The 12,291-nt window shown below is 45.0% G+C and overlaps 1 non-coding gene across 1 annotated transcript; it reads right to left on the bottom strand.

Annotated features, from left to right (window-relative positions):
* Nucleotides 1-3,046: 3,046 nt before the first annotated feature.
* On the bottom strand, nt 3,047-3,178 carry LOC115030280 (small nucleolar RNA SNORA17). Its single transcript, XR_003835867.1, has one exon. It is a non-coding gene; the product is annotated as a small nucleolar RNA SNORA17 (small nucleolar RNA).
* Nucleotides 3,179-12,291: the final 9,113 nt, after the last annotated feature.

Below are 12,291 nucleotides of genomic sequence, written 5' to 3'. Positions count from 1 at the left end.
CAGAAGAGGGACTGAGTTCCCCTGGGGCTTGAGTTACAGGTGATCTTGAGCTACTCAAAGTGGGTGATGCTACCTGAACTTGGGTCTTGTGGAACAGCAGCAAGTGAGTTCAACTCTTGAGCCATCTGTCCAGCCGTGTTCAACACACTTAAATTGCTTCATCTTTTATCTGGATTTTGTGAGCTAAATTTATGTGTTTGTTTGTTTTGTATATATTACTAAACATGATTTGGTGGTGTGTAGGAGAGTACCACAGTGGAAGCCCTCTGGAGGACAGGGCCTGCTATTTGTCCAGGGGATCATGATTGGTGATATACTGGACACCACCTGCAGTGTCTTCAAGATGGAGCTGCTTTTGTAAGCACAGCTTAGAGCAAGCATTGGAGAAACCAGGATTGTCAAACATGCAGACCTTTTTCTTCAACCAAAGGAAATGAATGGTGCCTGATCACTTGGAACCCCAGTGATTGTGGTAAAACAATCTGGTGATCCTTTGCTATTCTATTAGCAGCCAGCCTCCATCCGAATCCCCTCAAAATCCTGAGCATTGTTAGGTACTAATCCTGAACTTTGTCAGTAAATGGGACCCATTCTTATGAAAGAAACCCTATGCACTTTGCATCCTCCACCAATAGAATCTCTCCCCATGCTTACCACTGATCCTTCCACTAAGCCCTGTTCCTGAGCCCTGTTATCCATCCAATAGAATTCCTTTTTAAATGATTTTTCAAACTTTTTATTGGTTCTTTTAAAACTTCATGCCATGTACCCCCAACCCCACTCATCTCTCCCTTCCCTCATACTCACCCTCCATCCTTGTAACCTCCCCACTTAACAGCGAAAAACATCTCTCAGAAGCTGTAGTGTCACAGTGTCTCTGTCCCACATTATTCCATTTTGTCCACACTTCTTTGATTGAAAATGTTCATTGCAATGGCTCAGTCTGGTACAAGGTCTCTGACTTCTGCTAGTCTATCAATACTGGATCCTCACACTGGGACTCCTCAGATATCCTATTGTTGTTGCCCTATGCCATGGAGATCCTGTAGTTTTGGATCTGTAGGACCAGCCACTTTATGCACTCCAGCAGTTCATTGATGGAATAGATGTTGGGGTGGACCAATTGAAAGCACTGGATCTGGGCCTGAGAGGTATCTGAACTGGTCAGCTCTCCTGCTCTCACACCCTTGGCACTGGCTCACCAGCAACCCCTACAAACAGAACCAGCTCTAACCTGTTGCCCAGGCGAGGTGCAGGGCCTGCTCTCCTGAGTACTACAGTTAGTGAGGGACTTGGCCATTTCTCCCATTCATAATCCTAGGCCAGCTTTCCTTTCTGCCACAGATGATGAAGGATGAGGGAGGAGAAAAGGGATGTCTCTCCCTCATCTGCACCATTGTCCAGCAGATAAGAAACAGGGTTGGCTCTCCTGTGCTCTCTCACCTTTGGAGCTGGCTCACCTGCAACCCTATAACCAGGGCCAGCTCTACTATGCTGTCCAAGCAAGGCACAGGGTCTCCTATCCTGAGTGCTGCATCAGGTAGGGTCTCCTGCTATCATGACCCCAGTGTCAGGTTTCCCACCTGCCCTAGATGGCAAGGGTTGGGCAGACGGGACACTGCCACATGGCAGACAAGAGGCTGGGTCAGCTCTTTTATGCTTACACCTTCAGGGCTGGCTCACCTGCACCCCTGCCATCAGAGTCAGTTCTAATGTTACTGCCCAGGTGAGGTACAGAACCTGTTCTCCAGACGCTGCAGCATGTGAGGGCCAGGGACAGCTTTCCTGCTCTGACAACCACATCCAGACCAATTTTTTTGCTTGTCTCGGGTGGCAAGGCCAAAAGGGAGGGGAGGGAGTCTCTCCCTTGCCAACACCACTGCACAGCAAACAAGAGGCAGGGTTCGCTGCTGTTCCGCATGCCTGCCTCCCCCCCCCCCCCCCCGGCCTGGATCACCTACCATCCCCACATCTAGGGCCAGCTCTACTGTGCTGCCCTGGTGAGGTGCAGAGCCTGGTCTTCTTAGTGCTGCAGCTGGTGAAGGACTTTCCTGCTCTCATGGTGGCGCAGGCTTTCCTGCTCTCATGAACTCAGGTCCAGGTCTCCTGCCTGCCACAGGTGATTGAAGGAGGTATCTCTCCCTCATCCATGCCACCACAGGGAGACGAGTGGTAGGGCCAGCTAGGTTTCCCATGCTCACATTTTTTGGGCCTGCTAACCTACAACTCCAACAATGTGCAGGCCAAGTACTCCCATGTATTATGGCTGGCTATGGGCAGGGTCAGCTTTTCAGCTCTCACACCTCTAGGGCCAGTCCTTCCACGATGACTATGTGTGGTGTGGGGCAAATTCTGCACTGCCCTAAGTCATTAACATGTCCCCAGTGGCAGCCCACACCAGGGATATCTGCCTGGCCTTTGGTGGTGACAGAACCCTGCTGCTGTAGAGCCATGGACCCAGATATGGGTCCCAGGGTCAGCACAGTCCCAGGTGGCATCACCACCAAATCACATCAGGCTGTTTCTCACTACCCTTAAGACTCAATGTCTGCCTGTCTTTGTTTTGCTCGAATCCTTTGTTTCTCTTTCTCTTCCATTTCTCCACCACTTACCTTCTTTTAGTGGGGTCTCGGGTCTCTGAGTGTCATCTCAGGAATGATCTCAGGAGTGCTATGCCCTGCTCATGCATTATGGCGCCATTGGACAGGGGTCATCTTGATTCCCAGACCTGGGAGTAGGGTGGGGAGTTGCCAGACTCGTGGTCATCTCCAGCTAGCTCCCTGTATGGGCCCCATGGCACCAGTCTCATGGTTGTTTCAGGCTTGCTACTCTACCAGCCCATACAAGTGGCTGTCTGTCTTGGGTTCATTCCTGCCTGGGGCCTGTGGTCCTGGATGGGGTTCTTTTAGTCTCAGGCTTGCTTCCAGTCCTAGGAGTACATCCAGACCTACCTGGCACTGGAGTGGTGGTCATCTCAAGCTAGTTCCCTGTGCAGGCTCTCCTCAACAGAGTGGTGGTGCTCTTGGGCTCATTTTTTTTTTCAGGAAATGTTAGGCTACTAGTCATCCAGATGTTCAAAGGTCAGAATCCTGAGAGTAGGCATAGCCTCTCTTCTCTCTGCCACCTACTGATGCACATGTGGCACAGCAGCCACACCTGCAATGTCTCTAGGGGCTGGTAGAATACAATCTTATTATAAAGTTCACAGGTGCTTTCCTACCATATGAGGGAGTTTATATGTAGGTATGCTTAACGATTTGTTGTGATAATTGTCATATAGAAACCTCATCTCAACATTTTACTATGCTCAAATGTGTGAGAAGAGTAAATCACAAGGTCAATCACTGGAAGATGATACCAACACAAATGTCATTCTTTACCACACATGGATTGTCTTCCCACTAGTCATGAGGCTTGCTTGTTGTGTCCTTCTGTATCTCATCTACCACTTGGGATGGAAAGAAGCTTACTGCCTTTGAGAGGGTATAGCTTCTAACTATCTACACACAAAAGTCTCCATTTATTTCAAGGCTACTCTGTGAGCTTCAGGTATATAACAAAGACCAGTATCTTGTACAGGCCAAAGTACTGAAAATATCTTCTCACACTCGAACGATCACACACGCATGCACTCTCCTCTCTGCCCCCTCTGTCCCCTCTGTCCCCCTCTCCCCTCTCTCCCTTCTCTCTCCTCTTACCCTCTCTCCCCTCTCTCCCTTCTCTCTCCCTTCTCTCTCCCCTCTCTCTCCCTTCTCTCTCCCTTCTCTCTCCCTTCTCTCTCCCTTCTCTCTCTCCTCCTTCTCTCTCTCCTCCTTCTCTCTCTCCTCCCTCTCTCCTCCCTCTCTCCTCCCTCTCTCCTCTCTCTGTCCTCCCTCTCTCCTCTCTCTCTCTCTCTCTCTCTCTCTCTCTCTCTCTCTCTCTCTCTCTCTCCTACATGCTGGTATTCAATAGCTATATGCATGTGAATCTTCAAACATACTCATGCATACTGTGGTGCATGGCACTGACATGCATCTGGAAAACCCAGTGCCTCTAGAATTCTGTTCCTTTCTGGCCATGTCACCTCCTACCTGAAGATATCACTGTTGGAAATCAAGTACTCTCACAGACAACTCTTCAGGGACTCAGCTCCAACTGATACATGACATGTCATCAACCTCTGCTGCCAGGTGTGGCACATTTCCACTGTAGCTACCTGTACCCTTTAAAATAAGATCCCGATCATCACAGATTGCCCTCTTGTTCTCTGGTTCTCTTGCTCTGTCTGTCTGCCTGCCTTTGATATTCCCACTCCGAGATAACCTTTAATGCCCGCCCCCAATAAATCACTTCTGTGAAATGTGTTGCACGGTGTGAATTCTGTCACTGCTTGCCTTGGCTCCGATCTACTAGGGTACTCTGCTGTATAAATCCTAACATTGGTGCCTGTGACTCAGTACTCTCCTGGTTCCTGCTTGCTATGCCCCAGCCTCCTGCCCACCAGTGACCAGGATCCAACCTGCATGCTTTACCCACAAGAGATCCACCTTCCAGCACACCATGGACTCCCATTCATCAGTGGCAATTGGTGAATGATCTTTCTCAGTCAGCACAAACGTTTCCCTGAGTCTCTGGTGGAGTGCAGGAAACCTCCTGACCTGGGCCAGGGTAGAGGTGGAGTCACAGAGCAGGACTCTGGTGATGGCTTTAAAGTCTGAGGGTCTTGGGGCTTTCTAGCTCTCTAATTATACTGAAATGCTGATGGTAACTTCTAAAAAGTCCTAAAAACTTTCATGCTCTTTGAGGGTAAAAGACTGCTTGCTGGTTTAGGCGATTAACACCTGTAGCCTAACAGCAGAGGATTAAGCAATGCAGCCTTCCTTCTATTTCAGCAGGAACTGCTGTGCTCTAACTTTCAGCCTGCTAGTCAGAAGTAGCAGGAAGAGAAGACACTTAGAGAAGTAATTATAGAGTTTATTATTAAGTTGTAAAAAGTTTCCTATGAAAGCTGTCTAAGGGGAAAAGCGCAAAGATCCTAAGCGGGGAAAGGGAAAAATTCTCTAAGTGGGGGAAAGGGAAAATATTGTACTCTAAGTGGGGAAAGGCAAAAAAAAACAAAACAAAAACAAAAACAAAAAACTTCTCTATTGATCTCGCTCTTCTCATCTCTTGTCCTCAGTACTTATACATCTTTCAGAATACATAATAACATGTTACAAACTTCATCACAAGTTCACACAAAAAATCAAATCATAAATTGAAATAGAAGTTTACAACAGTGAATGTTTACATGCATATCCATTAGGAGCAATTATCTGGCTAACCATCCACCTCATCACCTGACTCAGCTGCACAAGTTCACTGAAGGTTTAAAACCATAACTAAGTTATTAGTGAAGTTTTGTATAGATAAACCCAGTCGATATTTTATCTTCTGTCCTGACACCTATAAGAAATCGTTAGCTCCCTTTTAATGACCTTTGGTTAATTGTTTTACAACCTCTTGGAATGTGCTCTGGGTAGGAGAAAGTCTGGTTTCCATCTAAGAGCAATTAACTGGTGACACTTGGGAGACTGGCAGAGTTCTCATTGCAGCTTTGATTACCAGAAAAGGACCTAATAGCAGTCCTACTATAAAAGAGCTTAATAATCACAGATATAATTTTAGGAATTCTTATTGGATTATCATTAAGACTTAAGTCATTTATTTGTCTATATAGCATCACTACAAGATAGTACATCTTTGTGGATCTGCAGAGATCCGCTCCAAAGGGGTGTGCTCCTACTTAGTGATTGTTATAGATGTTTAATAATAACAAGAAAAGCATATGAATAGCAGGAATCTTTCCTAAAATGAGTCCCTTACAGCCTTGCTTAGTGAGGGCTCACCTGTTGCAGATTATATAATAATCCAAGGCAGGCAACTCCAGGATGATCACCTGCTTGTTATTAGCTTGTCCCAATATGGCTCCTGACAGTGGAGGTATCCTTCTCTGACCATTTCCCTTGGATAAGGCTTCATTTTTGAGCATAGTTTTTGCCTTTGACTTCCTTGAAAGTCCTTGTACCAAGTGGCCATGTCTCCTCAGGCTTTTAGCCTTATCCCTCAAACTGTGAAGTAATGACTAACTTGTACCTTCTTCATTCCGTCCTCCCTAAGTCCTCGGAATGCCTTGGACTTCAGGCCTTAGATATTCTCCTCTACCTCACCTATGGGAACTGTGTCATCGTCTGTACCTTCAGGTCCTACTATGGGAGGCCTCCCGAAGAACCTCTGGTCTCTATACCTAGCACCCAACATTAAGGGTCTCCAAACTTATCTACCTTTGCACTTGAATCTAGCCTCAATATCTCTTAGATAATCAATCAAAATGGCTGCCTAGTGCCACCCTAGATCCTGACATATAGACCAATGGAATAGAGTGTATCAGAAGATATAAGATATAAAATGCCTAGAGATGCACCCCTTGCCCCCACCAATTTCCCTTTTTTCTTCCCTGCTCTCCCTGTACCTGATCCCCTGCCACGCCCTACTCCCATCCTTATTCCCTCTTCTACCTGGTTCCCTCCATTCACATCTGCTATCTATTTTACTCCCCTTTCTGAGAAAGACTGAACCATCCATCCTCAACTATGAACATAGTTGATTGAGTAAGTGTTCTTGTGGGGTGGTGGAGCATCTTTTAGGTATATGCCCAGGAGTGGTATAGCTAGGTCTTGAGGTAGAACCATTCCCGATTTTCTGAGAAACTGCCAAATTGATTTCCAGAGAGACTTGGGATGGGGAGCAGGGAGTCTATGAGGGTGACTCTAGTTGAGACACCTAGTAGTGGGGGACATAGATGCTGAAGTGGCCACCTCCTGTAGCCAGGCAGGACTCCCAGTGGACGGATAAGGACAACAACCCACCCACAAAACCTTTGACCCATAATGTGTCCTGCCTACAAGATGTGCAGTGACAAAGATGGGGCAGATACTGAGGAAATGACCAACCAACAACTGACCCAAATTGAGACCCCTCTCATGGGCAAGGACCAATCCCTGACACTATTAGTGATACTCTGGAGTATCACTGGAGCCTAGCATTACTGTCCTCTGAGAAGCTCCATCCGGCAGCCATTGGAAACAGATGCAGATACCCACAGCCAAACAGATGGAGCTCAGAGAGTCTTGTGGGAGAGTTGGGGGAAGGACTGAGGGGCCTGAAGAGGATAGGGACTCCATAGGAAGACCAACGAAGTCAACTAACCTGAATCCTTGAGGACTCCCAGAAACTGAACCACCAATCAAAGAGCAACCTTGACCCCCTGTACATATGCAGTAGATGTGCAGCCAGGTTTTTATGTGGGTCCCCAACTGGGCATGGACTGCCCCTAAATCTGTTGCTTTCCTATGGATTTCATCCTCCTAAATGAGCCACCTTGCTTGTATGTGGGATATGTTCTTCCAGCTGGTCTGCCTTGTCTGGCCTCAGTGGGAGAGGATGTACCTAGTCCTGCAGTGATTTAATGTGCCAGGGTGGGATTATACCCAGAGTGGCCTCCCCCTTCTCAGAGGAGAAGGGTAAGGTGGGGGGGAACTGTGAGAGGGGGAATGGGGAAGAGGGCTTTGATCAGAAAATAAAGTGAATAGATAAAAAAAAAAAACCAAAAATGAAAGAACAAAAGGTACCTCTTGACATTACAGCTCTCTCCGTCTCCCAGTCTCTCTGTCTACCAGTCTGTCTCTATCTCTCAAGTTCCCATTTGGAGGTGGCTTTTTGCTTCCCCATCCAATAAATCTCTTATTGGGTGGTGTGATCTCTTTACAGTACAGCTATGTCCAACCTGCCAAGATACTTCTGCTTCTAAATTCTAACAACTACCCCATCTAAACTTCTAAGAACATTCCTGGAAGTGTCAGTGGGACTTCTGGCACCACAGCTCTAGTCTTGTACTCCACTTAGTAGACAAAGCTTCAAATTTAGCCAGAGTTGATAGCTTATGTCCCTTTTCAGACTCTATTTTTTTTTATCATTTTCACTAGCATTTTTTGAATTTACATTTTTCTTTTTACATTTTTCCTACAAAATTCTGTTCTTAGGATTTTTAATTAATTTATTCTCTCATATATTACATCCTGACCACAGTTTCCCTCCATCTGTCTGCCCCCCACTACCACCACCTCCTCCATCCCTTTCCTCTTTCCCCATCCACTCCTCCATTTCCCTTCAGTTTTCCCCATCTCTGTGCTGGCATTACAGTTGAGATGCCATGCTCTCTCACCTCTTGTGTGGTTTCTAGATACCTGGACTCTAACAACTAAGAAATATTTCCAGCCCACATTGTGAAATATTGAGCACTGAATCACAACAAAATTATTACATACTAACACCTACAGAAGGCACTAGCCCTCAGAGAAAAATGTAGTTTTACATTTAAAATATTGATTCAGGAGTGGAGATACACACCTGTAATCCCAGCACTGAGAAGGCTGAGGTAACAGGCTTGCATCCGGTATGAGATCAGCCTTTCACACCTATGTCAACAAGGCCATATCTCCTAGTAGTGCAATTCCTGGGTATTCAAACCATCACACATGCAATGCTAACCTTTATTTTAGCTCTTTTCTGCTTATTTGCTTTCTGTACCTTTGATGAGGCAGGAAAGACTTCAGTCTCTGTGTGTGTGTGTGTGTGTGTTTAACACAAGGTATCATATAGCTTAGTCTAGCCTCAAACTCATGTAAAATGACCTTGAACTTCCAGCCCTCCTGCCTCCACTTCCCAAGTCCTGGGATTACAGGTGGGTGCCACTGTGTTTGGTTTATGGGCTACAGTGGGATCATACCCAGGGCTTAATACCTGCTGGGCAAGCACAGCACCAACGTAGCTATATCGCTGCACCCAAGCCTCATCATCTATCTAGAGAGAGCAAATTGCTCTCTTAAAGTGCTGCTTTCACATGCAAGGCTGCAGCCAATCTGCTGCAAGCAGCACTTCTGTAGCTTGCAAGAGGCCCTGGATTTAAGCCCCTCTGCTCTGCTGTAAAGCTAAACCCAAAGCAATCAAAAATGTTCTGTACAGAAAACATGTATAGACTTTTTCTTGTTGTTATCCTTTAAATAATATAGTTAAACAACTATTTACATAAACTTGCATAACGATAAATATTATAAGTAATCTAGGACTGATGTAAAGTATACAAGAAGTATGTAGGTCACATACAAAGCTGTTCTGTCATATATAAGAGACATGAGATTCTAAGACTTTTGGTGTTTGTTGAGGGTCCTGAAACTAACTCCTTATAAGGACACAAAATGTGATGGCTATTTCTTGTTGTCAACTTGACTACATCTGGAATGAACTACAATCCAGAAATGGAGAGGTCACCTGTGATCCAGATCTTGAGGCATAGTGACTATGAAAAGCTTAGGCCCCAGCCAGGCAGTATATGCCTTTAACCCCAGGAGACTGAGGCAAGCAGATCTCTGAATTCAAGGTCAGCCTGGGACAAAGCAAGCTCCAGATCCAGGCATGGTACATACATTTAATCTAGGCCATACCTTCTACTGGAAAGCCTACATAAAGACATTGGAAGAAGGAAGACTCACTTACTTGCCAGCACATCTCTTGGAACCTACCTCTTCAGGATTCCAGCTTATACAGAAGACCAGCTGAGTTACCTAGCCTCTTGGGACTGAGAAACTACTGGATTCTTGGACTTTCCATTCACAGCTGCCCATAGTTGGGATAGTTGGACTGCAGCCTGTAAGTCTTTCCAATAAATTCCCTTTATACAGAGAGACATTCCACAATTTCTGTAACTCTAGAGAACCCTAACTAATATACAAAGAATCTGTTATTCTCTAAGTCATCTGCTTTATAGAGCTTTTGAGAGCTTTCATAGGGCTCCTGGGCTCCAGTACATATTCTCCTGCCCCAGTCACTCCATTGCCAAAAAGTTTCCTCCATCTTGCTGTAACTGCCTCAATGTTGCCTTGATTTGTAACTGTTTTTGTTCTGTAAAACTATAAAACTTCATGAAACACCACACTGGAACATTGAGTTTGGGGTATCTGTGTAACCAGTTCATGGTCATTCAAAATGGCTCCAGAATAAACTATCTCTTACTCTCTTTAAGAGAGAGAGAGAGAGAGAGAGAGAGAGAGAGATCAGCCTTTGCTACATAGAGAAACCATGTTTTACACACTACCGAAGTAAAATAAAATAAAAAACAATGAAACACTAGATGGGGAAACATCAAATCAACATTTGATGCCAAAGTAATCACTGCTGTCAGTGTGATACTTTAGAATATGATAAAATGAATGAATTGCAACTTTAAGGAATGCAGAGGAGTCTGAAAGCATCAAATATTGTCCATAAATATTTATTAATTACCCATAGGAGATGAAGGGGGATAGAAAGATTAATAGTTCTCCTTTTGAGGCATAGATAGACTTAATATTCTGTTGGGAGTGAAAGACTCTAAGACTCCCAAGGGGAGACACCCACTCAAGCCTCGGGACAGCCGCGCACCCAAGAAGACACTGAGACTAAACTTAAGATGTAGAGAGTAAGATTTAATAAAGCAACAACAAGAAAGCACATAAAAAGCACATAAACCAGAGCTCTATAAAGCAACAGCAAGCAAATACATGAACTAGAGCTCTGGGGTCGAAACCCATACACCCAGCATGGTGTAGAGGAGATTCGACGCCCGGCCCAAATTTTTCACAAGCTTTTATAGGAAGGAGGCAAGGGGGGAGCAGGGCAGGGAAAATACAAATTTACGTCACTAAGAGATTCAGCCAAGGGTTTTTCCAAAGTGCTTTTCGCAACCGCGTCCCACACTTTGGCCATGTACTTGATTCATTGGAACTGAGGTTTACTCACACCCTTATCTCAAAAATGTCCCTGGCACAGTCCTTAGTTGGGAGGGGTTGGACTGGGTTCGTTCCAGGAAACCCTTATCTCAGAAATGTCCCTGGAACAGTTTTCATTTGAGAGGGGGTCGGACTCTGGGGTGAGAGTTCTGGTGGTCAGTAATTTTCCTCTTTCATTCCCCACTCCTTCTAGTGAGTAATTCTAATCTTAGAATTTCAGAAGTCTATATTTTTATGCGGAGAATACTGCATTTACTCTATTTTAACATGGGAACAAAAACAAAATAATAAGCATTAGTAAACAGAACTAGGCAGGGGCCCTTTTAGCGAGGCTTGAGGGTCTGGGCATGATGTAGGTGCACGTAGATCAGATCTCTGGCTGGAACTGGTGAGATGTCCTTGGGGTACCCAGCTCGTTCACTGTCTCAGCTGTTGGGATCCCTGGAGCAATGTCGTCCGCGTACTCAGTCCGATTTTTCCCAGTTGTGACCAGACCACCTGCAAGCCTTTTAACTTAGCATACAGATCATTATTATAACATCATAGGTTTAAACACATCATTTAAGACTATAATGGGCATAGGAGTCTCATAAAGGATAAAACTGAATCAAGAGGAAGTATTTCTAGTACGTTTAAGTAGGGCATAGGGAAGGAACACCAAGTCTGTGCCAGTCTCCATGATTAATTTTGTCAAGGTCTGTCATAGAGTTTTAAACTAATTTATTTTATCTGTCCTGAGCTCTGAGGTCTATACACACAATGTAATTTTTATTTGACCTCTAAATGCTTGGCCACACCCTGACTTACCTGGGCAACAAAGCAGGGCTATTATCTGACACTATTGCTTTTGGCACTCTGAACCTTGAAAAAATTTTCTTTAATAATCCTTTTGGTGACTATGTGAGCAGTCTCATTTTTACAGGGAAAAGCTTTTATCCATTTTGAGAACGTCCATAAAACCAGAAGGTATTCATATACATATTTTCTTTAGTGAAGTCTATTTCTCAGTTGATGTCAGGTCTGTCTTTTTAAGGGAGGACTAGTTTTCTTTCTTTTAGTTTAGTCTTCAGACTGCCACGATTATTGCTCTTTGGGATGCCTGTTTGGCGGTTAGATCTGCCATCTGATTTCTTTTGGCCACATTATTTTAAGTCTTTTTCTGCAGATGTCAACAGCTTTCTTTGTCTGTATATTGTTCCATACAGTGGCAAAAGCATACCTGCTGTCAGTGTAGACTTTTCTTTCGTCATTTATAGAGCTTGTATTAAAGCCACAAGTTCAGCTTTTTTGGCTGAAGTCCCTTCAGGGAGGCTGCTGGCCTAGATCACTTGCTTTCTGTCCACCGCTGCACTGCTGTCCCCGCCTTCCGCTTACCTTCAATCGTGAGGCTACTGCCGTCCGTGTACCAGCTCAAACTCTCAGGCCAAGGCTGATCTGATCCTTCAGA

This window comes from Mus caroli, unplaced genomic scaffold (assembly GCF_978045245.1).
Source record: "Mus caroli unplaced genomic scaffold, Mus_caroli_1 scaffold_5, whole genome shotgun sequence".
Lineage (NCBI taxonomy): Eukaryota > Metazoa > Chordata > Mammalia > Rodentia > Muridae > Mus > Mus caroli.
The sequence above is the reverse complement of the archived record's forward strand: the minus strand, read 5'-3'. Positions and strand labels throughout refer to the sequence as shown.